At 40.5% G+C, this 25,646-nt stretch overlaps 1 long non-coding RNA gene across 1 annotated transcript in view; it reads right to left on the bottom strand.

Annotated features, from left to right (window-relative positions):
- Window positions 1-4,134: 4,134 nt before the first annotated feature.
- LOC111923447 (uncharacterized) overlaps window positions 4,135-25,646 on the bottom strand; it is a 59,358-nt gene continuing 37,846 nt past the window's right edge. The window contains exons 4-5 of the long non-coding RNA XR_015276942.1: window positions 6,659-6,738; window positions 4,135-5,977 (exon numbers count right to left, since the gene is read on the bottom strand). This is a non-coding gene — a long non-coding RNA (uncharacterized LOC111923447). The remainder of the gene's footprint in view (window positions 5,978-6,658; window positions 6,739-25,646) is intronic.

The raw sequence follows: 25,646 nt of genomic DNA, 5'->3' as shown, positions 1-25,646 counted from the left end.
ATTTTCCCCCGCAGTAATTATCAGAATTAATTCATGTCATAAGGATAAATGTATAGGAGCTGCCAAGTGACATTGTTAGATCTAGGAAGAGAGAAGGAAGAAGAGGAAACACTGATGGCCAAACTGGTGGCCGTGCACACCAGGCAGAAAGATGTTGTTTCAAAAGCACTTACAACTACAGCTGCAACAAGGGAGGGATTCAGTCATGGAAATGGTCCTAAAGCATATGTCTCTGCTGCAAGAGAAAGTAAGAAAATGCAGAATCCTTGTGTAAGGATTCTGATGGGTGTCCCTCAGCCCAGGGACAGCACAGACCAAGACAACTGAAGAGGTGTTTCAGCCTGTTAGTCCTGCAGAGGGAGAGGGAAGAAGTCTGCAGCACCCAGTACCTGCATGCAGGGGTGTGAGGAGATGCCGCTCAGATCCTGAGGATGAAATCAGTTTGTCACAGCTGGATAAACCTAGCTTATTGTCACAGGGAATTCACAGACTTGTAGGGCAGGGCACAGGTACCAGTCAACATGAATGGATAAAAGGAGGATCAAGAAGCAGACACACTACTGAAAAGAAGGCAGGTAGTAAAGGCAGTGAATGGTCCCAAAGCTCCTTTATGAAGCTGAGCTGATAAAGAAATGCAAATGGGAGGAAAAGTCCTTCCCTTCCTATATGCCTGTTGCTAGCCACTACATCTTCCTACCACACAGCTACGTTTGCTGGAGGGTTGCTAATGCAGACAAGGGTGGCATAGAACTGTTTTTTAAACAGAAATATTTGACGTACTGAGTATTTTTTACCTGCCACTGCAATGATAGCATTTCTAAAGTCAAAAGCAGCTTGTAACACTCTCATATTAGATGTATGTAATAATTTAAAATGAGATCCTGGAAAATAAGCATTGACATTTGATCAAGGGGACATTTGGATCATGACAGACGACTTTTAAGGACCCTAAATAGACACACACTCTTGCTTTATAGCTTAGCTAAAAAATCCTTATGAAACCAAAGAGCTCATAATTAACTTCATAACAACACCTAGAGAGGAATGCATGTTGTCAGCTTGCTCCCTAATCACTCCCAGCAGAGCCTCAACTCCTTCACTGAACCAAGCAAAATCACTTGCCTTTCTCCCAGACAGAAAATAAAATTAGCCTGAAAGAGATAAAAAGCTAAAAGGAAAAAGGAAAATTGTGAGGTTTAAGGAGAAAGGACAGACAGAAGGGGAGAGAAAAATGACTGCTGAGGTATATTTGTCTCACTTTCTACTATTTCTATGTGTTAATGGCCCTATTTTAGGATGCACTATTATACAGCTTTCCCAGCCTTTTTCTACCTGCTGTAACACTGATTACAGTGATGGAACCTGAGGAATTTAGTCAAAAAGAGGCTCTCTGTTTTGAATTTTGCATTCAGCAGTGATACACAGTTGTTTTTTCCCTTAGCAGATCTTGGGTGCATTTTGGCAACACTCATACCAGCAAAGAGAACATCCAATATCCATAACCACACAATAACATCTGAGGTGAGGCTTAGCCAGCCACAGATTTGGGAACTGATACCAAACACAGCAATAGGTTTTCTTTCAAATATAAGTTTTCTCTTTGTTTTTACACTTCCAATTCTCAGAAACAGCTCAGCAGAATGTTGTACAAATAAAGCAGCAAGCCTACATGGAGCCCAGAACATATAGTAAAGGGGCCGAGATTTGTTAGAATTTGTGATGTAAGAAAAACATTTTCATTACTCATATGTGGGAAATGGCTGCTTCTCTCAGCTGGGGTGGGTGGGGATGCTGAGTGGGGCTCTGACTTAGGTGATACAGATGGAGAATTTCCAGCAGTTTCCCCGTTGTGAGCATGAGTTACTCAGAAGGAAGCAGCATGTAGGACTTCAGCATAAGATGAAGAATATGACTCAGTTCATATTCTCTGTGGGCTATCTTCATGCAAAGGCACAGCACACAACAGCCATGGCTGCTTGCAGTGAAACCCCTCAGCTAGCAGTGGGGATTTTGAAAGAGCAGATGTTATGGCTCATGGCTTTTCCTCTACAGCATTCCCTATAAAATGCTGCCTGTGCAGGTCGCAGTAGAGCACAAACCAATAACCTCTGTACTTCCACAGCACAGTCAAGGCTGACTACCTAAAAAAAATGCGTTAGGATAATCTCCTACATAACCACTCTTCCAGGCTCCTCCTTTGGTAGCTGTCAGTGACATGACTAAGTAATCTCATGCCAGCCCTGTGTAAACAGCGTGCCATCACAAGCAGGGAATTTACCAGCACCCTCCTGGCTGGCTCAGTGGACTAAACCCCTGGAAATGGGCTACAGTCACTAGAAATGTCAGGCCAAGCTCAGGTACGCTATATGCAGGCAGAAATAGAGGTCTAGGGGATGGTGCTCACTCTACATGAAGGCCAGTTTTGCCCTGGGGCCTGAAACCTAAATGAAGCATTAAATGAAGCAATGCATGATGGCAGATTGAACAGATACTATTCATGTGTCACGGCTAAATAGAAGAGATTGAATTTTAAGACTGTCTAGTCTTTCCGTGGTAGCTGAACCATGTAAAGTTGAAAATTCAAACCAGCCAAAAAAATCAGATCCCGTGATTAGAGGATTTTTGGAATGTCATTTCAGTCAATATTGTTCCCCACAAATTAAGTCTTGCTAGTAGGATGGAAGCCACCAGACCACTGTCAAAAAGATAAGAAATGCCTGCCTTTCCTGGGCCCTTCCTAGATGGCTGTGACACCGCAGGGATACTGCAGTCACAGTGTGCCATGAGAGCAGGAAATTCACTGCATCTTGCTTTTGGGGGACAACAAACTTGACTGCAGTGGAGAACACAGGAGAGCTTGGACAACTGCACTTCAGGTAAGCACTGCAACCAAGAAACCTCCTCATGCTGGAAAAATATTTGATAGAAGAACCTTTTTTATTGAATCTGTCCTCTGTACTTCAGTATTGTTTGGGGATATTTAGTACCAAGAAACACAATAGAGACCTCTGGCAGGTTTAATGAGAAGCACAGCCATCTAGTACTCTTATCAAAGTCCTTGAATAGTTAATGGGCCTTACCATGGGTACAAAACCAATTCAGAATGGCTGTGTCTTGTGAATGCATGGGGACCCAGAGGGAAATTTAGTGCAGAACTATGGTGAGACATATATGAAGACAGTTTTGCTTGTCTTTTGAGGCCTGTGAATTTTTGAAGATTAATTTCAGCAAGTCCTTTTTTAAAAACCAAGTACCAAGTCAGAAGTTGATAGGATTTCTCTTCTTTTCATTGGCTTCCAAGAAAAAAACCCTTCATGTCTTCCCTATACTGCAAATACTTCAGAAATCCACTCCACATCTGGACAATTAAACTGCCTGGAAATGCTCCAGCTCTTAGCTTTGAAGAAAACACTTTAAATGTTAAAACAAAACACTGATAAGCCAAAAATAGGCAGATGGGTGGATTCTATCAACTTTCATAAGATCATGCATATATATATATATATATTTAATTGCAGAGATGGTTTCTCTTCTGCTTTGAATTGCATTAATCTGAAACATTTCTATTGCTCCTCACATTTACACTTTGAGATTCTGCCCTGATGTGCCTTTTTTTTTTTAATTAATAGGATTTCAAATTGCTGAGATAACTTTCAAGCAAGGTAATTGTTGGCCTGTGCTGCTACATACCATATTCTATCAGCATATCTTTGAAAGGTCTTAATAAGTAGCACGACATTTCATTCCCCATGGGAAATGACTATGCCCCATATTCCCTTCCTGTCCCATTTTTAAATTGCTCTTTTGGTTTCTTGGATTTGCTTGAGGGTTTGGAGCCCAGTTGTGAGTGCTTGCTGTGGTGAGAATTGAGAATGTTTTTCTACTCTCCTTAGTGTGAAATTCCAGGTACAGTATTATGTCACATCAGATCTCTGTGAAAAAATGTATCTTGGCTCCAAAAGGAAAGATTAATGGAAAAATCATTCTCAACCTGCCAGGAAAATATTTTTTCCCTTGCAGCATGAAAACAAAATGTAGAGTTAGTTGAGAGATCTAAGGATTAAAGGGAAAGTAATGTTCCAAGCTTTTCTTAACCTCCGTCCCTAAATTATATAAAAGCTCTTGCAGAAAGAGGAACAAAATAAAGAAAATCAACTTTATTTATTCCTGTATAACAAAGTACCTTACTAGAGGTGTTTTATGTTGATGTAAACGTTTAGGGCTTTTTAATTTATTTTTTTTTCTTTTACCAGCAGGGCTATTTTCAGCAATCATTCGTAGCAAAAAAAAGGTTAAAAAACAACTGAATAATACAGAAGAGCATCTTTGGCTCTGGAGAATCTCCGTCCTTTATCTGTCTAGCAGCCACAGGAAGTTTTTAGTGCTAAGTAATAACAATGAATTGTAACATATGCAAGCCTGAATCTTTACTGTCATATGTTGTTAAACCCGCTACAGTGCATTAAACTTCAGAAAAGACAAATAAATGCAGAGGAGAAAGAGAAGGACTGACACAATAAATTTCAAGTTCTTGCACACTTGGCTAGAAGGGTGTATTCAGCTGAGGGACGCAACACAAAGAAGATATTTGAGTAATGCCTGCTCTTCCTGTCAAACTGATAGTCCCAAGGAAGGAGAGGCATGTTGTGTCCCAGTGTAAGTAATGTCTTGTGAGGTGATGAACAGTGACTGGGTTTACCCCAGTTTGGCAGAGAAGAGATGCTGTGCCCTCATGCCATAGCCAAGCTCTGATCAATTTAGTGGAGAGCAGCTAACCCAGGTTGGAGATAAAATTTTATTAGCTTTCCTTAATATCTTACTCACTGGCATCCTAAGGTAGCTCACTGCTCTGCTGGCCTGTCATGCCAAGATGTGGTTTCATATAGGCAAGCAAAAAATTTCCTGGTGCCTCCAGCAATTTCTCCCCAGAGCTCAGTGGCCTTTGTGCACTCTGGTTTCTTCTCTGCTACACATCCAGAACAGCAGGGGAGCAAATGTCCCCATCCCTAAGCAATGGTTCAGGTACATTTTTGAGACCTTTCCATGCTAAAGGGGCCCAAGGAGAAACAGGCAGAACAGGCACCAAGAGAGGGGCAGGCATCTTTCAAAATTCTTCAGAGACAGAAAAGTTCAAGGCCCCAGACTAACTTGCCACCACAAAACAAACAGGATAATACAGCACAAAAATCTGTTCCAGTGCTTACTGAAATCAACAGGAACCTTAACACTGCTTTGAAGGGGAATTTGATAAATACCCAATGGGAAGCTGACCAAGGAGAAATGAAGTGTGGCAGCCAGGGTTTTTTCAGTAAAAATGCATTCTACAAAGTGTGGTGCAGAAGCAGCAGACAGTAAGGACTCGGAAGACCAAATACACCAATGGATTTAAGAAACAACCATGCACCCAGCTCTTATCTTCTAAAATGTCCCAATGCTAAGTGGCAGCAATCTGGAGGGACAAGCAGTAGTCAGAAACAAGAAACATTATCCGAAACCTAGCAAAGATTCCCATATTAGTATGCCTTATACTCTTGACCAATCCAGCATACACACACACATAAAAATCTTGGCACAAGGCCTCGTATTTCATTTGGATAAATTACTTCCACATTTAATCAGCCAACACTGAGTTGTATTTGTTAGAGAGTGCAAAACTTCTGGCAATTTAAGGCAGCTGCCTATGTCATTGTCTTCTCTAACGCTATTAAAACACTGCTGTATTATCACTATGGAGCCTGGCAAAACATTTGTTGTGTGGAACAAGATTCAAAAGACATGAATTTTAACTAAATTTAGATGTAAGGAGGACATTTTTGAGAATGGAATGTTTTCTCCAATTGGTCAGGCCAGTTCCATAGGCCAGCCCTTACCCTGGTGTCTTCTCAGAGGCCAGACTCCCAGAAAAGAGTTGCACAAATAACAGAGACTGGTGGCTGATATATGAACCTTCAAGTCAAAGGTGCTGTTCTAGAGCAACCTGAAATGAAACACATCAAATTTTGACACAGAAATTAATAGTCAAAGGTGTTGTTGTCAGTCAAACAGACGGTTTTGGTCAGCGTGACATGATACGTTTCATTCTGGGAGTACAGGAAATAGTAGGCTCTTCAAAACATTCTTCAGGTATAAAAGCTAAATTTTGTTTCAAAAGAACGAATGGATTTCAGGAGAAAATACTGATACTAACATTTGGATTTATTTTTCTGCCACTTTAAAAACCTGCTTCTATAAATTGAAAAGTTCAAAGATAATTTTCTTTGCTTTGAATCTACATTTTTCACTAAAATATACAAAAATATCACCAAGATCCATCCTTGAACAACCTTCCCAAATACAATTTAAGTCAAAAGAATCCATCCTCAAGATGGGAGAAAAAACCCAGACTTCCTTCTCAATTCAGTCATTTGCTTTCATTTTATTTGTACTAGTAACAGAGTACTTTAACAAATTTTCAAGCTAAATTAAACCTCAGTAATTCAGAAGTTCTACTGCGTAGTGAAGCAATGCTGTAATTGACAGATCAGTCTCCATTTAAATTAGCTCCTGAGAAGATTAACTATGTGGGGATTAAATCCTTTCATATCTGACCCAAATCCCACCCCCCCCCAAATTAATATTAGCTCCCAAAGTCAGCTGGTTTAAAATGTACTTTGATCACCTGGGAAACTTTTCTCTTCTTCTCACTGATAAGATTTCTATGTAGAAAACAAACTCATTGCTCTTCTCTTTGACCTGATCCTGAAAACATGACATGAGCCTTGTAACTCTACACAAACATAGAGATGTACGCTGCAAATCCATATATTCCATATCATCTGCAAATGAATTCTTATCATCTTCTATTTTTTCTTAACTTATATGTAAGCCAAAATACAGGGGTTTTGTTTCAAAAAAATAAAAGAAAGCAGAAATTCCAGGGTGGTCCTAATCTTCTCATCTTGAATTTATATTTTTATATGTCAGGGATGGAACATGTGGGCAGAGTGGAATGTCAGACAGGCGGAGTATTAGGAACAGACAAAGTAGCATAAAGCAAGCAACATTCACATAACTAATTTACTATGTGTTAAACTGGATCAAATTCCTACAAATGTGAAGTTAAACACTTAGGTATGGCAGTATATTTTTATGGAACAGGATTAAGAAATGATGTAAATTTCCAAGCATAAAATTTTGTTTAATCAAAACCTTTTGGCAAGCTAGCTGCTTTCATTTTGAATGAACCCTCCACATTACCACTTTGCCTCCAGAAAAGGCTGGATCTGTATCTTCATATAGATTCCTTGAAAATTGAATGGCTAATTTATTTTCCTGGTTCAAAGAATTTCCTTGCACCATCATAATCCCTATTTTTTCACATATATTTTATTAGGTACAAATCAAGTATTTTTTTCATAGGAACAGACCTTCTATGTGAAGTACATGCACTTAACCAAGTTCCCTTAACTTCTGACCTATTAGCAGTGAAAACCTGTCCAAAAATCCAGCAGTGAGGAACATTTCTGTTTAAAGAAGAGCACTGGGAAGATGTGCACAGGTTATAGCAGTGTATGGCAGATTATAGCAGTTTCTGAAGTTATACATGAGAGAGTCTACATCATCATCCAAGTCTCTAATAATGTATTTCAAGATAGTGAAGAAAAAAAAAAGAGCTCTGACTCTGCTGCTCCCTCCTGTCTTCACATGACTCAACCCTCAGCTGCAACAGCATGACTGGATTTATCCCTTTTGATCTGACCAGAGGAAATTCAGAATCTTGTCTCTTCAAACCAGAAGAACTGGAGGTGGACTCAGACTTCATCAGAGCAACTGCCTGCCTCTATGTAAAAACATTTTCAATACCTCATTTCTTACCCACACGAAGCCCTGAACCACTCAGCTCACAGATCTGAACATCTTTCAGTCTGCTTTTGGATCATAAGCCTCCAGATCCAAGTAACCAAGCCAGGAGTGGCACCTCTGGCCAGACCAAGGCCTGTAACTCATCATTTGGTGAGATTTTCCTCCTACCCAGCTGTACAGAGCAGCATCCTTGCAGAAGTGCAAGGACAATGCTGCCATCCTGCCCTGCTCCCAGCTGTATCTAAGGCTGAATCCAAGCATATCTCTCCCCACTCTCAGGGTTTTCTCAGGGAAAGAGAAATTCTGTCTTTTAGCAAGAGGTGTTTATACATTGTTTTCCCACCTGTCCCTCCTTTTCTTACATTTACATGCACAGTCCCATTCCTATTTTTTAATTCTGGCCCAGCTTTCTCATTGATTGCAGGAAAAGATTCACCCAGAGGTTTTAGGTAACTGAACTTAAACCATTCATTTTTAAACAAATCTCATTTTCAGAAAAACATCAGCTGAGAAGCCTACCCTGGACCATTGGGCCCACCTGAGATAATTAGGAAACATATTTCTCTCCTAGGGTCTTCAGCAGTACTTCTGCCCCAACAGAACCAAATGAAGGCAACTCTTGGTGTAGATGGCAGAAGAAATCCCAATAATGCGCCTGTGAGGCATAGCTGAGATGGCAGGGTGGTCAAAGGAGGTGACTCAGAATTGGTACCATTGCACTTGTAGCAAGATGAAATTAAACCACTGTCTCCTTGAGGTGCCCCAATCTGCTGTCCCACCTCTTGGGGGCCTTGTAAAGCCCACTGGCAGCAGCACGTACAAGAACAGCTCAAGCTGCTATTTGTACTGGCAAAAAAAATCTGTTATAAAGGTCCCACCAAGCTATTCCATCTCGCAAGTCTGAAATACAAGAATAGAGGGGCAGTGCTGCTTTCTAGAAGCAGGCAGTACTCCTGGGAATGGTGCTGAGGGCAAAATGATGGAAGTTTCTTCGTTTTAGAGTAAGAGGAGAAGGAGTAGGATAGTAGAAAAAAGGTGGCTCTAAGAATCATTCGAGCAAGAAGAAAGGGATCACTTGGTTTTCTTTACCATCTAATTAAAAAAGCATGTTACAGAACATTTAGGCTATGAAAAAGTCTGTCTCTAGGACTCTGTTTTGACTTCTGAGATGCACTTGAGCATGAAGAATGTACTCAGGCAGAAGACTCAGTGACTTAGAGCTGCACTTGCCATGTGACCTTCACCAAAATGTCTGAGCACATAGGATACACAGATACTTTGTCAATAAAGCCACATCGATGGGTAGAGACCACCTGAGAGGGAGCTGCTGCACTGACAACTCTTTCATATGAGTCCAGCAATTGGGAAAATGGAGGTGGGTGGATGTGCAAGGAAAAATTTCTGTTGTGCAGCAGATGTTTTCAGCCTGCTTGGGTGGAGGCTTCTTCCAGCTTACAATCAGGGAGGCCAAGCTGAGGGGACACAGATCAGTTTGGGAGTTCATAGTCCTGTTGACTAATTTTTCTATTGGGGAAATGTCAGGGTGTGTTTGCTTGCACTTTGGGATATCTTAATTCCCTCCTCTGATGATGATTCCTGTCCTGTAAATGTTTTTACTGTTGCTGGTTAATGAATTCAGTTCAGCCTGGCAACTTATCTGCTAAGGCAGTCTAAGCAGCAGATAGTTGATATTTACCAGGCTGGAGTTAAAAATAATTCACGCATTACATTTGAATGTTGAATCTGATGTAACCAGTCAACACAAGAGCATAGTCCATAAGTAAGAACAGATGCAAAATTAATCAGATACATTTTTTTCTGTTTCTTTCCCCATGACTATTCTATTTTTCTGCTAAACTCTGACTGTTCCCATCTTTTCCCTGTTGCAGAGAATAAAACCTGCATGCCAAGCTCACAAACAGAACTGCCTTTGACTGTCTTTCTGCTGATAAACACAGCAAAGTGTCCATCCATTCTTGCAGTCCCGGGAGTCACTGTAATGACAATGTTATGTGCAACCAAAGCAGCGCCAGGAGGTGCAGACTGGAGTATGACAGAACAGAATGTCCCTGAGCAGCAGCTGGTGGCCAGGAAGCTGGGAGCACATACTCAAGAAATGCCTCTCAGTATCTTTGCTTTGCTTATAATGGAAAGACTTTTGTCTGACCTGCCATGACAGTTCCTATGGCTTGTTTGATGTTTTTTGTTGTTGTTGTTTTCTTAACCTTCTGTTCACACAGCAATACTCCCAAGGGGGAAAGCCCAGAGATTTATATTAGCTGGGCTGGATTAAAAATTCCCACAAGCACAATGCTGCCCGAAGGCTCATGGCTGTGCTAGATTGGGTAAGGACCACAGCAAAGCAACTAGAAATGGTCCCAGAGACACACACCCCGAAGTTCCCCAGACTGGGAGCCTCAGTTATCTTGGTGTGGTCTTCACAAGTGGCTCCAAGGACTAAGTGAAGAGTTCTTATGGGCAGCAGGGCTGAATAGGTGAATACCCTCAAGAGGCCTCTGTCCCATAAAGGCCACTGGGCTTGACACATCTTATTTCTGCTGACTAGTGATATTGGAGAAGTTTGACTCTACAACTCAGTCCAACGGCTATTGATGCTGTTCCTACAACCATTGCTTTTCTTGCTACACTGTCTCTGTTAGGGAGGATTCAAAAGGTTTTAGGGACAGCCTATGAATAGGCTTTATTTCTTACCCTGTAGGGATATTTTAAAGGCAAGTGAGAGACGTGCATTGTGGCAAGTTGACTGTGCTTATGTCTGGTCCTATTAGCATGCTGGGAGCAGGCCTGCCATTCTGACACCAGAAGACTAGGATTTCACAGGGGAAGGACATAAATCAGCATTAGCTACCTCAGAGACTATAAATGAACTGTAAAATACACAATGTGCTTTGCTACCAAAGACAACCAACAGGCCACCATCCATACCACATAAATTTTGGGCTGCTGAAAATTGGTGGATCACTATTAGTGGCTGTGGAGTCAGACAGCTTTGTAGGCCACCCTTAGTTCTGGCAGTGAGGAGCTGAGTTAGTGCCTGGGGCAGTACATGGCAGTACTGGTGAAGAATTTAACATCCCTGTGAATTGGTGTTGGCCATCCTCGAACAGGTATCCAGGCACGAATTTCCTGGGAAGGGCCAGTGACCCCTTCAGTGAGTTCCTGCAGTGACACCACTTGTCTTGCATACCTGTGTCATCCCGCTACCCCTTCTCTGTGACCCACAGAGATGGGAGGAAGTGGTTCCTGGTCTAATCCTGACCCTGAACAATGGGGCGAGTGAGGAAAACACACAGGGCAGCCTTTCTCTCTGGTATTTGCAAGCAAATATCAAGAGCAACACCTGGTACATCTCCAAGGTGCCTCTCCATGGAGAGGATGTGTTCTGGAACAACCCAGAGCAGACCTTCAACCCTCATAGCTATGCTGTGGTCACTGCCACTCTCCTTGTGGAACAGCCTCTTCCCCTCACTCCTGCTCCTGGGAGTAGTGGAATATTTACAACATGCTTGTTGTTTTGAAGCTCAGTTCCTGCTCCACTGCACTGATTGTTTATTGGGTATTGAATTTTTAAGAATCAACTTAAAAGTTGCATCAATACAAAAGAAGGATATAAGTGACAGGATTTATATGTTGTAATTCAAACTTTTATACATTTTACCCTCATAATTACCAACATCATATCTCATGTAATTTGATTTCACACCACTGTCATACTGCTTCTCCTTCTGTCCTCCCAGGAACCAAGAGCAGAGAAGCCCTAAGAACCATCTCTCTGAAAAAGACACCATGGAGCAGGAATCTATGAGTCCCCCTGAGGACTTGTGCAGTCTGCACCTGAGGTTGCCTATCCTGGCATCAGGCACAACTTCTGACAACAATCTTGCAAACTTGACCAAAATGGTGAGGGCCAAGCCAACCACTTCCTGCCATAGACATCACTGCTGCATGGGTCTTCAGGGAAAGTGTTGCCCTCCCTTAGAGTCAATCAACTCCAGGATAATTCACTTCTCTCAGTAATATGCACAAGAGGACTTGTTTCTTCTTTTTTGGGCCCATCATCTAATTCAAACACCTTCCTACCTCAAACTGACAAAATGCAGGGCAACTACAGGAAGATTTCTTGGCCTGTTGCTGTAGGCCTGTTGCTCATCGTGGGGGCGCAAACACCAAAATGCAGGCTGAGAGAAAAGAGGCAGAGGTGATATAAAGGGATGCAGCTGGGAAGGTGGTGAGAACTGCCAGCATCAGAGCCACCTTGACCCCAGGTAGGATGATAGTTGTGCCTGTCACAGCAAGGATGGGGTAACTTCTCTAGGGGGAACCTTGTCTTTGCCTTGCGGTACTGCCACTGCATCTGCAGTGGCCTCCAGGAAGAGTGTTCATTTTGGTCCAAAGATGAACCTCCACCCTCCAGTCTTGTAATCAACCCTCTGTCCTCAGCTGGGTTTCTGCAGTCCAGAAAAAGGGCTTGATCTGCTCTTTGTTTGTGTCCTGCAACCTGGGCAGCCAAGAGAGGCACGAAGTATCTCAGCTGGCTGTCTTAAAGGTGCCTGCTGTCATTCAGGAGAGGCTAAGAGGACATGGCTCCATAATGTCCACAGACAGTTCCAGCAAGTGCTTGAAGGAATGTTTGCCTCATTTTCTAGGACATGAATCTGAAAAACACTCACTGGATATTAAAAACAATAAACATTTGTTAGATAATAAATCCCAGACTATGCTTTCTTGATAAACTGGATGATTTTATAAGGACTCCCCTGTGACTGAAGGCAGATTCTTTCACAGTGTCGTAATTTGTTTTGAGCTTTGCTCTTCATTACCTGGTTTTGCCTACACCCTGCTCTATGAATGAAGAAAACACCTCCAATTGCCCTTTGTGCAACCTTAAGGGAGAAATTCAAGTAACTGGTAAAGTAATAAATCCTTACTACACATCATCACTCATTTTTCTTATGAATTTATTTAGGACTTTTACCACTGGTTGGAGGAGGAGAAAGCAAAAGGTAGAGCAATTTCTCTCCTTTGTTACTACAACAGACTGAAAAAAAAATCCCTCCCTCTATCCAGCTATTGCACTAGTCCAAGTCTATTCAGTGGGACCATGAGTCATGTCACCAACAGCTCTGCAAGTACAGAGCTATTTCTACATCCTAACAAAAGCAATTCTGTAGCTCAGGATGACAAATTCATGAAACATCTGTGAAAGGTCAAGAAACAACATGCCACTTTGGGACAAACAGCCTTTCTTCTGAGGTACCACACTTCAGAGAAAATCTCTGCTTCTCAGCACATGCTGCCAAAAGTTATATTAAAAATACTATACTATAAAAAATGTTAATATAACACAGTGCTGTTTTATTTATGTTTTTCAGCAAACTCAGAAGGGCAGTTATAATATTTGAAGAAAACAGCAAGCCAGCAGCCCGGTACTAGCATTCTTCATTCTGGGCAGATCCTTTCCTTCCAGCCAAATCTGATTTTTCCCCATCTCTGCTGTTCCTTTACCTCTCTATACAACCTGTGCAGCCAGGGGTCAAAGGCTGCAGTTTCCATCTCTCCCTTTTCCATTCCAGAGACTGCTCCCAAAAAAACCAAGACAGCTAAAAGGTTGCTTCCAAAGAAAATAGGATAACTTTGGGTAAGGTGAGGAATAAGAAAGATCATTAGGGAAGGACCTGAAATAAGATAGCTCAGGCATCTGTGTGCCTACTTGGAATAGCAAATCTGCCCCCTTTGGAGAACAGAAAAAGAGATTCTGCCTCAGGGATGAGTCTGGGACAAGTCTGCAGATTGGCGTGTAGAAGTTTCCTAAAATCCCCTTCTGTGGGTTTTAACATGGAAGGGGACAATCTAGCCCAGGTTAAAAAAAAAACCCCAAAACCCTCTTAAATCCCTTGGAATGTAGTTTTCCTTTCTGTTTCGTTACTTACAGTCATAATTATAGGTATTGCTACTGCTCCATCCATTGTTACCCCAGGCTAATATTTTCCATCATATCCACTCTTTCCAGTTGCTGGTAACTTTATCAGACCTTCAGCTTTCAAGATCTAAAATCTTCAATGCTCTTTGGCTGAAGACAATCAGGAAACATCCATGTTCAGATGCTTTCTTTAACAAAAATTAGTGACAAACGCAGGTTTCCCCACCAACTCTTGAGATGATTGTGAAGGTTCAGTGCAGGAAGTTGAAATTTGGCCAAAAGACAACAGCGAAGTTAGAAGGCTGTGTGACACCACCTTGCAGATAATTATTTTTTAATAAATTGAAGTGGAGTTGGTGAGCAAGGTAGCAAGGCCTGTCCCTCCTGCATGCACAAGTTTTGATCAGCTCTCTGTTACACTGTGGCTAAAGCAGAGTGTAGCTGGCTGGAGATCAAGCTCCTGCTGAACATGCCACGCTGGCAAGCCTGGTACTGTTCAGAAGGGACCATGTGGGCTTCCTTTGCCTTACAGGAGAGAGAGAATGTGGCATGAACTGCCTCAAAATCTCATTTAGACTAATGTCATGATCAGTGCTGCAGTAGCAGAGCAGCCCTGTACTCCCAAGCCAGGCAGACGTGTGGCTGAACCATCCCATCAGTGTCACTGCCACGACCCTGGCTGCAGAGCTGGGAAGGAGGCACACATCAGTAATCTTCTCAGCTGTGGCATGGGCACAACATGCTGGTATTTTAAACTGCATTTATGCCAATCCAGCCCTGGTCTGCCCTGGTGCATTGCAGGGCCACAGACCTTTCACACGGTGGGAATATTTGTGACTGGCTCCTCCAGAGGACCAGCCTTTATCATGGCCTTCCAGGCCTGGCTCCCCTTCTGCAAAAAGCGTATCACCACTGTCTGGGTGCACTTTGCAGAGCAAGTTATGCAGTATTAGATATTCCTGAGCAGGGTTTCCATGCTCTTTTTCCCAAATGAGCTTGGTAATTAGTGGATGATTGATTAAGGGACTCAGTACCCATACTTTCTAAACCTTGCATCTAACATTTCTCACGAAAGTCAAGCATGGGATATACCTTTAATAATTCACTGGAGGTAAATGGAAAATACAAGCAGGGTATAGTACAGTTTGGAAAAGAAATAGAAAGCATCAGTCATCCCTCTTCCACAAACTTGTTCTTTAAGGAGCTCTCAGCAAAGCTACAGGAGCAGAAACAAACCATCTCTGGCTCTTATCCCCTCCAGAAAACTGACTGAATCACTTTGACCTGATGAAGGACAAAGTTTGCCAGCAGAGGTATCACCAGCACACAATTACAGCTCTTCCACCAGATTCCAGATCTGTGCCTGCTGGCATCTAATCCATCTCCAGCCTAAGGGATGGACCCTAGAGATGAACCCTCCTGATCTCTGCTGTATTCAGAGTGCTTTGCGCCACTGATACCTGGAGGAGGCAGCAAGGCAGAAAAAAATGCTTGGATGAAAGACGTTCTTAGTGTTGCTTCTTCACGTATATTAATTTTTATACCTTCTTAGTTTTTAAATTGTGTATAAACAAGCACAAATAAGAATTCCCATTGTAAATGTCAAAGCTCCAAAGACCTGGGACTACATGGCTCTGCTAACTTTCAAGGAAATAAATGCTTATGAGTGCCAATATTATTGCTGAAAACATGATCTAAGTCACTTAGATCTTTGAAAGTCTCAAGTACAGCTTTCAGTTACATGCTTGAATCACTAAAGAGTGTACAACAATAACATCATAAATGCGTATAAATATCCACTTAATGAACACATATATTCACATGTATTTCATTTAATTGAATTTTATAGTAGCTTTTGCACACTGCTTTCTCTGTTTGTGTTTGGGACTGTTTGTGTCTGTTTCTGTTTGTGTCTGGGACTGAGCAAAGACATTGATTTAGAATTTCCTTTTCTTCAGCCTTTTCTAACTTTCTTAGGATAAATTCTCCTGTTTACTCACACCTCAAAATTTTACTCTTACTATACATAGAAAAAACCTGCAATTTCCACTATTTTCTAATATAATCCAAACACATTAAAAAAATACTATGATAAAATTAAATGTTATTCAAAAAAAAATTGTTTTCAAAACAAGGACACTTTCTATGGGGGAGAGATCTGCTGAGAAAAGTGTGCTGTTTAACACCCAGGTAAGCAGATCTTGTTAATCTTGTTAAAGATTGATTAAAGATTTTGCCTTTATCTTGCAGCTATGCTACAGACAAGCAATAAGATAAACTAGGATATGCTTCAGATGCAGGTATTTGAACAACAAAGAAAAGTGTGATTTCTTCAAGGAAAATTCAAATCTTTATACATTTTAAGCCTCCATTTGAATCAATATCTAACAGGCCACACCACTGACTTAGACTCCAAATACTACACCTGCTTGTGTAGTTGTGCTCTCATCCAATTATCATGCCAAGAGAATATTTTGCTTTTAATTTTACTGCTGGCTCTGTCCTTGTTTCTGCAGTTTGCATTGATTCAAAAGCCAGGGACTTTGGCTAATTTGTAGAGGACAATTAACGCTCAAGCAAGAGTGTCTCAAAATCCACCTACTGGTAACTTGCCAAAAAGAAAGGACAAGGCCATAAAATGTGCATTATGGTTGAAAAAAAGAAAAGAAAAAAAAAAAAGAAAGAAAGAAAGAAAATGGAGCAGTGGGGGGAAAGAACTGACTTCAAACCTGTGAAAGGAGAAAAGACCGAGATAAACTGAAGCAGGTATCAAATACAAAGAATACCTAAGCAGTGAATTGGTTTTTTTGAATGCTTGACAAACTTACATGGGAATCTGATAACCAAAGACTGTGACAAATATAAAAGCACTCTATTCGTGGTTGCTTAAAGAATAAAAAAAGGCCATGAAGTACTTCACCTGGTGAAATATAAAATATGAAAAATATGTTACTATTTACCACTATGATCAATGTCTTCAAAGTATTAGTGGCATAAGCATTTCCTCCCTGTTTAAGCTGAGGCAAAACACAAAAAAGAGAACAAGAGATTCCCCAAATCCACTTCTATTTCTTCTAAGACTTTAATAAAAGGAAAAATTCTTTAACAGAACCATAGGCTAACCCACGATCCCACCACTTTTGGAAACCTAACTTTGAACTTCACTATCTTCATGTTTGCTAAAATTATTCTACACACTGTTTTTTCCTGAACTACTTTATTAGAAATTGCAAAAGAATTGATCTGCTTTATAAAGTACTTAAACCACTTGCATATTCTCTCCTTTACACGAGTCTTCCAGATCATCTCAGTGTTGAATAGGTCAAACTCAAGTTTCAGCAGGGGATGGGCCAGGGAGGAAAGAGACAACAGAAATTCTTTATGGCAAAAATTTCAATAATGACTTGAAAGATACTCATTTCACAAACAAATCACCCTGGATGACAAATCCTTCATATAAGTACATTATAACTAGCCAAAAGCACACCCACTTCAAGAGTATAAAAATATTCTGAGACTGGTTAGGGCTACCCACATATTAACATCGTATATTACAGTTGTTTCAAATTAAGATTTTCAAATTACACCAACAGGATCCTTTTTTGGGGTAGTTGTATTGTGCTGGAGATGGACCTTGAAGGGCAGACACTTCAGTGGAGAAAGCTGCTGTGAAGGAAGATCTCCTTCTACCTTTCTTCCTTATTTTCATTTTTTCCTTAGTCAGCAGAACTCTTTAAGCTCATCACATTAAACAATTACACAAGGCAAAGCAGAAAATCTGTTCATTCAGGATACTTGTACAGAAAACAAAGTCAGTGGTTTTCAATGCACCCCCATATGAAAATGGAGCGCAGCAGTCCCACTCCATAAGCAATAAGAGGGCAAGGCAGAGAGCAGAGTGATTTTCCCAAAACTGTGTGACAGTTTGTTGCCAGATGGAAGTAGAATCCACGTGTCTTTGCAGTACTCTAATGCCTTCATCCTTGCCTGAACAAGTGGACAAACTCAAATGCCATGGAGAGCAGCTTCCACTCCTCATTATCCTGTTCCCTCATAATCATCCATTTAATTTGGAACCCAGAAATGGCAGCAATGGGAAGAGTAAGAACTGCCCTGCAGTTTAGGGACTTTGTGTTGATAGAAAGTAGGAAAGTGTGGAGACTGATCTCAAGCCTCCTTGTGTTGAGTTGCAATATAATCTGGCAAAAATCTCAGTCTCCAATGAATTGTCATGGACCACAGCTTTATAAACCTGAAAAGTCACCAAAACCTTTTTGACAAACCTCAAAACTCCTGTCTGACCATGACTTACATAACTCTGTTTAGTACCAAACCTCGTCTGCAGCAGTGTTTAAATCACACAGATCTGAGCAGTCAGAATGAGGAAACAACAGGATGAAACATTTTTAGAAAAAAAGAAGTGAGAGAATATGAGAAAATGTACATATTTTTCTCACACTGCCACTTGCCTCCTCACTTTGCCCCCTTTGGCAGTCCAGTTGCAAGGCTTGAAGTTGTTCTTTTGGTCCAGTTGAATTGCTACTTTATTTTCTTCACAGCAAACCCGGCAATATCTCAATTTTGTAAGAGAAAAATAAACCAACAAACTGAGATCCTGTATAATCCCAGAATGGAAAAAATATTGGAAGTCTTAACATTTTTTTCACTTAAGCACCTGGGAAAAGCAGTTCCAAAATTTTAATTCAGCCTTATGGTAACAATTGCAGAAACAGTGATTGAAATTCAAATGATTGTTATTCTGAATGCTTTCTTATTGTTCAAAACTAACTTTGTCTTACCAAGCAGATGTAAGAACACATATCTTTTATAAAACTAGGCACAATGCAGTTGCCTTCTCCTCCAGTGGCTTGGGCAATTTAATAACAAACATGGGCCTAAAGTTCATTTTGAAGCTTTAAGCGTTATCCGTGGCTTTCTCTGGAAGAATTCTCCATTTCAGTCTCACATTTTTGGGTTCCAAAGAACTGACTAAGTTGCTGAAGTGTTTGTTCAAGCTAATAAACCAGTTGGCTGGCACAATTTAAGAACAAAGTCTTGCATTTATTTGCAGCATCTTTAAAACTCCAGCTCTCTCACAAGGACAAGAGCAGTCACGATGCAGTAACTTAGCCCAAAATAGGTATGCAAATGTTGGCTATACTGGATTGCTAAGCCACCTGCTAGAGGGTCATTTGCATCTACTTAAACAGAACAGGCTCTATTGGGATGCAGTCTAATTTCTTAAATATCTGTTAGGATCTAGGCAGGACAATTTTCATTTCTTGATGGAAAAGGTCAAACTCTGAAATCCACACACTAACAAGAATTTTGAAGAGCTAAGAACAGAGCAGCATTAAGAACACCTGTATTCACATGATCAAATGAGTCTCCAAAATAAATGCCATGACCACTTTAAAGGCTGCTTGTATGTGGGAATGCAGCTCTCCCTGCACTGCCAAGTTTAACACCCGAGTGTGCAGCAGTCAATCCAGGTGAACAAGCTTTCTGCACAATTGGAATCAGAAAGCTTTATCAAAGCACAGGTTTTTTAATTCCTGCAAAGACAATAGACACCACCCTGACGCGCCAAGTACGACAGTTTCTGTAATGCAATACATCTGCCTGCCTGTGATCACCACTCCAGGATCTGAAGACTATGTGCTGCCAACAAACAGCCTCACCACAGAAGAAGTTTGATTGAAGTATTTTTGCTACACAGGGTTGTGTCTGGCCCTGAATCTTCTCCCAGCTCTAGTTAACGCCAGTATTGCAATGAATCCATTAAAAATAGTGGAGCTCCAGCAACATCAGCCTAGAGTCTCCCTGCCTTTGGTGGAGTCATCTGTTAAAACAGAGATCGCCTCCCTGTGCTGGTCACTACTGAAACCAGCATAAACCCATACATGCTAGAGAAATGGAGCCAGTGCCATTACTGCTGAATTTTCAGTCAGAAAATTACAGGTGTGCATAAGACAGCTACAGCAGAGACAGACCAGGCACCAACAGCTTTGTACCCCTTTATATAAAAGTTTTCCATAGAATTATCTTTCTTAAATTTACTCGTGAGTCTTGTGATGGGGCATTCTGTGTTAATACTTCACCAGGGCCTTTTTTTAGGATGGTGATGTCTGATGAGGTGGAAGGGGAAGATCCTGGACACAATCAAAGCAATCTGAGACTTTGCTTTTCATTGTTGATTGGGAACCGACCATGAGAATACTGCTACAGATTTTAGCATCAGTGTAGTAAAACTGCAACCAAATAACCAAAGTGCTAAAAAAGTGTAAAGTAAATGCCAGTGTACATCAGTCTTAAAAAGAGACACTTTAAAGAATTACGTAATTAAAGTATTGACATAGCCTTTTTACATCAGTACATTTTTGCTTTCATAACAGTATTTTTTCTGCAGCAAATAAGTATCTGTGTGAAATATATTCAGCATATAAAGCCTAAAGGTGGAACATGTGTGTCTGATAAATAGCCTGTTACAAACTTATTGTATTTCAGGATTGTTCCGCTTCAGTTTACGATTTGTTTTATGTTCTTTTGAAACTGTTTTGGTAAACCTGGGATTAATTTAACACACATTTTATTAAAATTGTTTACAGTAGGGTAAGACAAAATTATGAAGTACAGCAGACACTGAAGCACTGAGCTGCCTATAGTGTTTAGGGCAACTAAAAATAAAGCATGTCAAATTGCAAATTCCACAAATTTCCTGATTTCCTGGCACCAGTCACTCTGCCTCAGATGCATGCTAGAGTGAAAGGTCTTTTACACAATTCAGTTTTTCCTTAGACAATATGATAGGTATATAATTGAATTATTTCCATTCAGCCACTGTGTATGAACAATAAAATTCTCAGTCCAACTCATTTTGTAAATATGCTAGAGCTGTTCAAGCGTTCTCTGACCTCATGTGATGTGAGTGATGGCCCTCAATGGTCAAAAGAAAGGAAAATTCTCTGCTGGGATTTTTCCATCTGGTTTACATTGCAGTCCAAACTTTACGGATCAAAGAAAAAGCATTTTCTCTTTCATCGTGTTATCTAACATGAGCCAAAGTATTTTGGGTCTGTTCGGTGGAAAAGAAAGAGAGCACTACTTTATGGAAACTATCCCTATTTTTATTAGTTTCAAGTCACTTTTTGATGTCATAATGTGTATTAATAGACATGGGCATCAGCCATGTGAATGCTGGTACAGAGAGCTGAACAATGAAATCTTTGCTCCATTTTTATTTGGTTCTTAGAAAAGCTGTGACCGCCATTCCTAGAAAGATAATCACATGGCTGCAAGTTTAGAGGCAAACATAAGCAAATTTCTGGCTTTTTGCATCCACAAATCAATAGCAGAGCTACCAAATCATTTTATCTGTAAGGCTATCTAGCCTTTAAGGCTTGGGCTGAAATATAGGAGTCTAGAAGGAGTTTAGTCATACAGAGATTTGACTTGGAGCTTTCAAAGCCAGACATGCTCTGCTTTCTTTCCATTTCAGACACTTTCTTCTAACGCTTCTAGTTATATCAACAACCCCTCTAAGTCATAAGTTCTGGTGGTTACTTCCGGTTAGCTGGCACCTAACCTTGCTGCCTAGTTAGGAGAGTTAGGGTAAGAATAGAAAAAAGACAAAAATAGAGAAATAAAAACAAACAAACAAAATAAAAACCCATAATTCAAGAAACATGGACTACTCTGAACTTTCCAGGAATGTAACAAATTCAATTATAGAATCATTTAGGTTGGAAAAGACCAAGAAATAGGACTAGAGGAAAGGGGAAGAGACTGATGCATAGGAAGTTACACCTGAATATAAGGAAGAATTTCTGTACTATGTGAGTGACCAAGCACTGGAACAGGATGGCCAGAGAGGCTGTGGATTCTCCCTCACTGGAGACATTCCAGAACCATCTGGATGTAATCCTGTGCCATGTGCTCTAGGATGACTCTGCTAGAGCAGGGAGGTTGTACCAGATGACCCACTGTAGTCCCTTCCAACCTAATCCATCCTGTGATTCTGTGATCATGAAATTCATCCGTAAACCTAAAACTGCCAAATTCGTGACTAAACCGTGTCTTTAAGTGCCAAATCTACAAGCCTTTTAAATACCACCAGGGGTGGTGACTCCACCATTTCCTGGACAGCCTGTTCCAGAACTTGACAACTCTTTCAATGAAGAAATTTTTCCCAATATCCAGTCTAAACATTCCTTGGTACAACTTGGGGCTTATTCCCCTTGTCCTGTTGCTTGTTACCCGGGAGAAGAGACCAAACCCCAACTCACTACAACCTCCTTTCAGGTAGTTGCAGAGACTGATAAAACCCCCAACCCCAGCCTCCTTTTCTCCAGGCTAATTCCCAGCTCCTTCAGTCACTTCCCATATGATTCTTCACCAACTTTGTTGTCTTCTGAATGTACTCTAGGGCCTCAATGTCTTTTGTGTAGTTACATAGTCTTTTTGTGACAAGGTACAAAGTTCCAAAAAAAATCCCACTGCCAAACAAAACACCTCACAACCACACAAAAAAGCATAAAGCAGCCATAGTTTTTGTATTTTTTTTTTTCTGACTCTTAAGCATTAGAGAGACTTTTAGTAGCTATAACTTTCCAGAGAATCAAAGTATGTCAGCTGTGCAGTCAAACACTTTCTTCTGGACTGCTTACAGTCTTTTAGTCACATCAGTGTTTTAAGGGGGATCAGAAACCAAAACTTTTTAAAACTTGCTGAATTTAAGCTTGGAAGAAACAAAGATTAATTAGATGTACAGATTGTACCTATAAGATCTTGGTGGGAAGACTATCAGACAGCAAGTAGCACAGGCAACTGAGTGTGCTTATTCTACAAAGTCCTACAAACCTTGCAGGAGGTAAGGAGCACACGTGGGAGCAATGCAGTGTCCAAGTGCTGGGAAAAACTTATCCGTCTGCAGGAAAACCAGACATTTTTACACCAGTCTGTGAAAAAGAAAGAACTATACTCTAAACTAGTCCAAAGCGTATATATTCCAAATAAAGGAAATTTCAGCTAAGGAAAGGAAAAAATATCAGAATTCAAGAGCTAGATACTTCCACTGATTGGAATATTATGTTGGATTTAGATGAGATGATTATTACAAACAGGACATGACTACATTGATTAATGTGACATCTGAATCTAAAATAAAGATTTTGCAGAGAAAATTGACTCATGTGGAATACAGATGGGTGAAACTTCAGGCAGACTAGACTCCCTGTAAGGGGAAATAAAGCCTTGAGAAACAGAAAAGTTTGCAATTGCCTATGGAAATGGAGTATCTGTTCTTGTGTTGAAAACATATCAAAGTGCATATTTCACTTAAAGACCTTATAGTGCAGAGGGTGAGAAAACCTTGAGGACAGGAACCATTTCTGTGGTAGGAAGAAAATGGAGCACAGCTGTGGATTAAAGCTGATGTGCTGTAATAATGGGAGGAGGAGGAGAAGGCCATCCTTTCCCATCTTCCTTTGGAGCTGCAGCATCTGCTGTCCTCCCATGCATCAGTCCAGCTCCATCAGTTTGGCTTGCTCACCTCCAACAGAACTACTTGCTGTTGTGGGGGCTTAGTGTGATGTTGAATTCTTCACTGAACCAGTTCCTGCCTTGACCAGATATTTAGCAGCTGTTTACTGTAACGAGATTGTGCACAACAGGGAATGGGGGGGAGAAGAGCCACATCTTCTGGTGGCAGTCAACAGCTGAACCAAGTTCTGCACAATGTAAAACCAGGTATAAGTAGAAGGACACCAAAGGATGAGAAATTGCCAGCAAGTAAAGAATTATCATAGACACTCCATTACTGTCTGCTTTTAGTGTTAGAAAACTTCTTTAAATAAATCCATTGTTGAAAACTGTTTAAAATAGAAGAAACATAGTGAAAACAGTCTGAAATGACACACACTGGTATGTGCAAACAAATGTTAAATCCATGGTACAAGTCTGGCCTGAGACTTCGTGGTGATATTGACCCTGGGTAGTGGTTCTGCATTACTCTTGTCACTATCCAGATCTCCTAAATAATATGTGATACATAAATTCTATATTTAATACCTATGACAAACCAGCTCATCTTAATGTCACATACTGGATTGCAATTTGATTGTTGTGTTTTGTGACAGCTGTGATTTGAATTATATTACTTCATAAGCAGGGAATTATAATTAAGCTGTCTTATGAAAAACAGTGTCAATATTGTTCAAATAATATTTTAAAAACCTGACAAGCTAAGTTTGCATAGGTAGGGAGTATTAACCTGCAAGACAACACACCTGAGACTATCACCTGTTGAAATCCAGTGTAATGAAAGTCTTATAAATAGGCCACTATTGCTAAAAATAAGAGTATTGGAAATTCTTGCAAACACAATGAGAAAAAGTGAGACAAAGGAAAGCAATACAGGCACAGGTCTATGCACATATATAGTATCAAAAACATAGTCCTCATCCTAGAGGCCTTTGTATCTTACGGAGCTGCTTCTGTCAGTTGCCTGTTCTGGTCCTGGATATAACACAGGCCTCTCTGTTTTAACTCCTGCATGGCACTGGGTTTTAGCTTCCAAAAGTAGTGTGGGAATTGGAGCAGCTTTTCAGAGCAAGCAAAACAATGACTTGAGATGAAGAAGTGTTGAAGAAAAAACCCACACCTAAACCAGATGAGATTGAGGTGAAAGTCAGTGTGGTATTGAAGGCTGCCTAAGAGTTAAAAACATGTAGCCAGCATTTAAATTCTGTGCACCTGTGACAGGAGCAGGGGAACATATAATGAGAGGCTTCAGGTTTTTGTGAGTCCCCAGGCGTGCACATATTATTACACGCTGAAAAAAATAGCAAACCATGAATCTAGAGAGAAAGAGCATTTCTCTGGCAATTGCAGCATGGGCTAATTTCTAAAGGAACTCTACAATCCTCAGTGGAGAGGCAGAGCAAGCCAAAGGAGGAGAAAAATCTTATATGAGAATGGCAGTGAATGTAGGTGGAACTAAGAAAATCTAGTACACTCTTTTAGTACTGCTTCCCAATAGAGCACAATCATGATCATCTTTGGAGTGTGATGTTTTGTTCAGGTCTCAAAAGAGCAGGATACAGGAAATAAAGTAAAATTGAGTTCTTCACTAACCCCAGGATTAGAAGATTTAGAATAACTCATAGGGTATTGAATGTTAGCTCCTCTGCTGCTTATGGAATGGCAGAAGAGAGTTTAATGTATTCACTTGTTTAACGAAACTGCAGATTAAAGTTTAATATATTCTTTTGTCATGAATACAATTAAACCAAAAATTTGTAGCTGATTGTGAATTGTTTACTAATGAGACTAATAATTACCTGCCATATCCATTTGAGACAGGCCAGCAACTACGTAGTCTGTCTTCTGGCTAGATATGCGAGAATAATTTACAATCGGAAAGGATGTCTTAGGAAGCATGATTCTCTTGGAGAAAGCTGTCAGTGAATAGAGAGGCAGAAGTTTAAAAAAGCATTAGACATTTCAGATATGTAAACTTTCCTTGTGAGGGCAGTTTACATTGCCTGATATGTCCTTTTGCAAAATATTAGCTTTATTGGCCAGAGGCCCAATTCTCTGGTCACATTCACAGCTCTCATGTGAGAACAGATTCAGACACAGAGGATGAGAACCAGTTCTTGATGTGTGTATCTTGGATGATACAAAGAAGAATAATAAAAAAAATCCAACCTCATTCTATGAAATAAATATCACTGCCAGCTTATTGCAGATACTTGTGGACAAGATGCTCAGCAGATGTGCAAATGTATAGTGTTACTGACTTCAGTAGCACAAACACAACTTATCCTGTGCAGAGCAAAGCCTCAAAACTTCATAGTTAGCA

The sequence above is a fragment of the Cyanistes caeruleus genome, chromosome 1 (assembly GCF_971803275.1).
Source record: "Cyanistes caeruleus chromosome 1, bCyaCae1.hap1.1, whole genome shotgun sequence".
Lineage (NCBI taxonomy): Eukaryota > Metazoa > Chordata > Aves > Passeriformes > Paridae > Cyanistes > Cyanistes caeruleus.
This window is presented reverse-complemented; position numbering and strand designations above follow the sequence as displayed.